Consider the following 6,052-nt stretch of genomic DNA (forward strand, 5'->3'; position numbering starts at 1 on the left):
ATGAATTACATTCATCTTAATACAATCTTCAATATATGCAAACAAGTAAATGAAAAATATAGAAAATGAAAACATACAAAAACCTTCAAAAAGTATAAAATTACATATCACACTTACCAATCTTCTAGCAAAACATCTTATATCTTACTATATTGAAACGTTAACTATGAGGGTTAAACTAGAACAAACAAATAAAATTATTAGTACAATGAGAAATAAAAAAATAATAAAACATATTCAATATAAACCAAACACTTAAGTTAATGTTCTTCAACTGGTAAAAGACACAGTTTGGTAATAGGACGTTTAATGTCCCCGTGCACAGTTTTTAGTCTAACCACTCGGACATTATTTTCTCTTCCAGGAAACACTTCTATTACTCGCCCGAGTTTCCAACGTAATGAAGGCATATTATCTTCTTTAATGAGAACCAAGTCATTTAGGCGAATATTTCTGCTAGGCTGTCTCCATTTGCTACGCTGCTGTAGTTGGCACAGGTACTCTTTAGACCACCGCTTCCAAAACCCTTGGAACATCTGCTGTGTTAGTTGCCATCTTTGCAATGGAGACACTCGTACTTCGGTTAAATCTTGTTCCGGAACAGCTGTTAAAGAAGTCCCTATAATAAAGTGTCCAGGAGTCAAAGCTATCAAATCATTGGGATCACTGGAGACCGGTGTTATTGGCCTCGAATTTAAGCATGCTTCAATTTGTGCAATTAGAGTTAACTCTTCATAAGTCAAAATTTGAGTTCCAACACATTTCTTTAGATGCAGCTTCATAGATCTAACAGCTGCCTCCCATATACCGCCATGATGTGGAGCAGCTGGCGGGTTGAATATCCACCTTATGTTTTCATTTGCTAACCACCTTTGAAATTCTGAAGCCTTCCGTAACTCATAGGCGGTAAGCATACCAGATTGCATTTCACGAGCGGATTTACAGTTGTTCACGAAGCGCAGAACATAAGCCATTATTCCCAGTATTTTGGTTAAATTTCCGTACAGTTTAAGATTTAGTAACGGTTCTGTAGACTCCACAAGTGTTTTCAAAGTAACACATTTTACGTTCTTCACTAACGTTTTGCAAGTCAGCTTCGGTATTCATTTCGTTTATGTGATGTCGAATATCTACTTCTGAAAGCCAGGGTGGCCCAGAAAACCAATCACTATTATTAATTAGAGCTTCAGCATCCATCCCCCTCGTAAGTTTATCAGCAGGGTTTGTCTTCCCACTGCAAAAGTAGCAGTTGTTTAAAATTGTTTTCTCCTTGATTTCTACCACACGATTTCTAACAAATTGTTTCCACTCGTTGGCAGATCCCTTGATCCAGTGAATGCAAATTTGGGAATCAGTCCAGTAAAATATATTTCCCTTATCCAACTGCGGAAATATCGATTGCAAATACGAACCTAATCTTGCAGAAATTAATGTTCCCAAAAGTTCAAGCCTAGGGAGTGTTACCCTTTTTAATGGAGCCAAACGGGATTTCGACACTATGAAACTTGTTTTACATTTATTTTGCTTCTTAAATCTAAAATATGCTACGGCACCATAACACTTGGGACTGGCATCAGAAAATATGTGAACTTCTATTAACTTCCAACACATATCACTGAAATACTGCCTGGGAATTTCGAAAAACTTTATTTTTTCAACTTCTTTTAACCATTCCTGAAATATGAATTCTGTATCAAGGGGAACACTTTCGTCCCATTGAATACGCTTTTCCCACATAGTTTGCATTAAGAGTTTAATTCGAACAGTAAATGGATTCATAATTCCTAAGGGATCAAAGAGCATACCACATGCTGCTAAAATGATGCGTTTAGTTACTTTGAGATTTTGTAACTTCTCAAACTGAGATACATCTATCTTCAAATTATCATTGACATTGTCCCAGATAAGACCTAAAACTTTCAACGGTACCAAAGAGTCTTCAGATGTTTCACGAGAGTCAATTCCATTAAGTTTCCATAGTTCATTCAGCTCAGGTGAGTTTGAAACCCATCTACGTAAATTCATACTGGCCTCGCTAAGAATGAAAATCATGTCCTTGCTTAAATGTAAGGCCTTTGCTACATTGTCTGTCCCAGAAATTAAATCATCTACGTAAAGCTCTTTTAACATACTGCATGCCTCTTCGTAGGCATCTTCATACTTTTTTAAATGCAGTCTTATTGTAGCTGTTAATAAATAAGGTGAGCACTTGACCCCGAAAGGAACTCGATTGTGTTGAAGAACTTGTAAGTTGGAATTACTGTGATCGAGATTTGACCCTTCTTCATTTATCCACAAAAACTTTAAAAAACCCCTATCTTCTTTAGCTAAGCCTACCTCTAAAAATGCACGCTGAATGTCGGCACAAAACGCAATTGAATGTACCCTGAATTTAATGATAATCTTTAGCAAATCAGGATTTAAATTAGGTCCGCTTTCCAAACAATCATTAAGTGATAAATTTCCCTTACTTTTAGAAGAAGCGTAAAAAACTATTCGAACCTTTGTAGAATCCTTCTGCTCGCGCACTGCCGCTTGATGAGGCATGTAATACCCCGTTTTCAAACTACTATTTAAATACGTATCTACCCGTTCCACTATACCATCTCTCAAGTGTTCATTAATTATCTCATTATATTTTAAATATAGCTCGCTATTTTTCTGAAACCTATTATTTAAAAGTTGTAAACGCTGTTTCGCGATTTCATAATTGTTATTTAAACCTTCAACACCCTCTTTCCACAATAATCGAGTTTCATACCTTTTATTCTTGTAAGTTGTATTTCGTTCAAATGACTCTAAAATTTCTTTATCTGATAGAGATATTTCTTTATTCGAACTTATCCCAATTGCTTCTAATTCCCATAATTTTTTAACTCTTTCATAATCTAAGTCCTCATTTACAACGGTTATATGATTAACTCTTGCGTCCTTACACTTTGATCCTTCGTCCTTGCCTTGAATCACAAAACCGAAAGTGCTTTCTGTTGCGACTAATTTTTTACAAATCTTCACGTTTCGTTCTCCTAAAATTTCCCAAATATAATCCGAACCTATTAATACCTGAATTTCGTCACTCGTACCAGCATCTGCTAATTCTATTCCCTTCTCAAACGCCATCTTTCGTATCCACCGAGAAGGAACTTTTACTTGCCCTAGTGTTATAGAATCAATGACTATTGCGTTAATTTTTATCTTTTTATTGGGATGGCTTACATTTTGCAATACGATTTCTACGGTATCATACAAGCGCTCTTTTGCATCTTTGCATCCAAATGTGAAAATAATAAGCGCTTCTTTATTAATAATTTTCAACCCCAGTGAATCAACCACTTATCGTAAGATGAATGACTTTGTTGACCCTGAATCTAGCATACAACGTAATTCCTTTTCGTTGCCCCCTTTACACCTAACTGTTGCCGAAAACGTCTGTAAAAGAACGGAAGTCGGTAGTTTAATTTTGTTATTATTTTCATTACATAAGAGCGAAAGAGAAGCTTCAGGGATTGGCGTTTGTTTTGTCTGATTGGAAGTATCCGTCTCTAAATCTTTCGATGCGGCGTCACATATTAACGAATTATGTAAACCTTGGACATTGCACAGTCTGCATTTTTCATCTTTATGAGCACAGAAACGCCTTGGATGCCCTTTCGAAAAGCAAATAAAACATAAACCTCGATCCATTAATGCCTTTCGGCGAGCCTTTAAATCAAGTGCGCAATCATGATTCATATGACAAGCAGATAAACAAAATATACAGACATTTTGATTCTCTTTCTTAGGCGGGGTAGAGAACTTTCGATTTGGATTAAAATGTGAATTTTGAAAGTATTTAGAGGGAGTTTCGCTTTGACTAGTTAATACCGAAGCACCTTGCTTATTCGTACTGTAATCATTTCTTTTAGAATGCATGTAAGATTTATTTTGATAACCTTGATGGGAACTTTTGTTTCGTATTGATGTTTCATTTACATCAAAATTCTTAGAACGCGCTAACATCATTGATGTTTCCCTACATTCCACTTCAGTTTTCAAGAACGTTAGTAGTTCATTAACATCGAAATTTTGTTTATCACTTCTTTTCCTAGTGAATTCTAGAGTTAAATTCTCGGGTATTAACTTTAACAAAATAGGGGATAATAAATGTCCATAAGAACCACTAGTAACATTTAAAGAATTTAAATTCCTTATTTGTATTTCTATATCGTCATAAAGCTTCCTCAAAGAAGCCGTATTTCCGGAATATTTTACAGGTTCTAAACTCAACAATTTATTCATATGCGCATTAATTAGCAGGTCATCTCTGCCGAAACGGTTTTTTAGTATATCAACAGCCACCGTATAGTTTTCACTAGTAAATGTTAATCCACTAATAGCATTTAAAGCTAAACCTCCCAAAAGCGATTTTAAATAACAAAACTTGTCAACCGAACTGAGACTTTCGTTTTGGTGAATGGAATTACTAAACTAATTCCAGAATTCAAGCCAAGAACAAGGATCACCGTAATATTTTGTAATCGTTAATTTTGGCAATTTTAAAGTATTAACTTCACAAGTTTTCAACTTCGGGGATATAGTTTCCTCACTAGAATTTCTAGATTCAACTTTACACGCGTTTTTTCTTAATTTTTCCTGAATTTTACATTTAAAACTTATAATTCTTTCCTGATATTCCTGCGCGGAAATTACTTCTGTTTCTAACTCCTGTTCCGTAATTATAAGTTTTTCAATCTCAGAATCGTATTGTTTCAACAACTGCGATTTTTCAAGTAACATTTCGAGTAATTCTTTTAATTTCTCATCCGCGGTTTCACCCTCTTCTAACAATGCAGAATCTATTTTACTCATCAACTTGGTAGTTAAGTTACGCGTCACTGTACGCAATTTCTTTGCCTTATTCATAGCCTCCATTTTACCATTACATTCTATCAACTATAATAATCACTAAGATTTTTATTCAACAATTCTATTCAAAACTGGAAAAATGAAAAAGGGCCTACCTCGAATTTCTTCGCGTTAAATCCTGGCTTTTCAGTCATGAACTCACTAATTTTCTTCGTCCATTCTTCATCTCCACAAATCAAGTCCGGTGTCACCAGAAAAAATGTACGTATCCAAATGATCAGAAGGTTGTTGATGCTTGTTCCTTGATCTATTGCACCAAGGTATTTTACTGTACATTTATTTACAATTTATTTACAAGTCGTATGCTACCTGGCATGTTTACAAGCGTTATGCCTCCTGGCATGTACATGATAGACATATTCTGCTACCTGGCATGTGAATTGATACATCATATTAGTTTTCTGCCACCTAAAAGATACGATGCAATTACCTCAATTAGCGGTAATACGCCCGACATTTTGGCGTGCCCGCTTCCCTTACGTTCTGTAACGCAACTAACTTTTTGTGCGGTGCGCCCTCTGGGCACAAATCACCGCAATCACCGAGGAGGCCAAAACAAGCTTTCTTTTAAGATTTTATGATAACTGTGAGCGTCATCACTTTGAAGTCGTAAATTAAGTTAAAGACAGATCGTCCAAAAATAAAAGATGGGAGTTCATATTATTTGAGACGACTTTCGTGGGGCCCCGGCTGAATTTCTCAACAAACCGTAAATGTATACAAAGAACGGAGGTTCGAGAGATATATCAGCTAGAGAAAAAAATGTGGAACGCTTCACGATTTTGCGTGTCATCCTTGCGCAGGGGCCATGCTAATCTTCTCTGTATCGTTCCAATTTTAGTATATGCACTGCCGAAGCGAGTACAATACGAATTTGCATCTCACACCTATATATGGGAACATTTAATGATGGAATAACTAAACTCGTGGGTACGTTGTGTAGAACAACACAGCGAGCTGTTGTAATTTGCAGTTTTATCATTATGTAGTTATTCATACGCGAACAGTTTTTGACCGTTCTTACGCGGAGATTATATTTTAATAGAAGTTAATATTTTACATTTTCTCCTCAGCTTTATAAAATTAGAAACGCAGATTCCCAAATTTTTTTCATACCTTTCTTTCGGTAGAAAGTTCATGCGCATTT

General features: G+C 35.7%; 1 non-coding gene across 1 annotated transcript; it reads right to left on the reverse strand.

Annotated features, from left to right (window-relative positions):
• Positions 1-5,663: 5,663 nt before the first annotated feature.
• Positions 5,664-5,770, reverse strand: LOC146995153 (U6 spliceosomal RNA). Its single transcript, XR_015043742.1, has one exon. It is a non-coding gene; the product is annotated as a U6 spliceosomal RNA (small nuclear RNA).
• Positions 5,771-6,052: the final 282 nt, after the last annotated feature.

The sequence above is a fragment of the Stegodyphus dumicola genome, chromosome 10, assembly GCF_044657685.1.
Source record: "Stegodyphus dumicola isolate Sdum_Otavi_A_Nest chromosome 10, ASM4465768v1".
NCBI lineage: Eukaryota > Metazoa > Arthropoda > Arachnida > Araneae > Eresidae > Stegodyphus > Stegodyphus dumicola.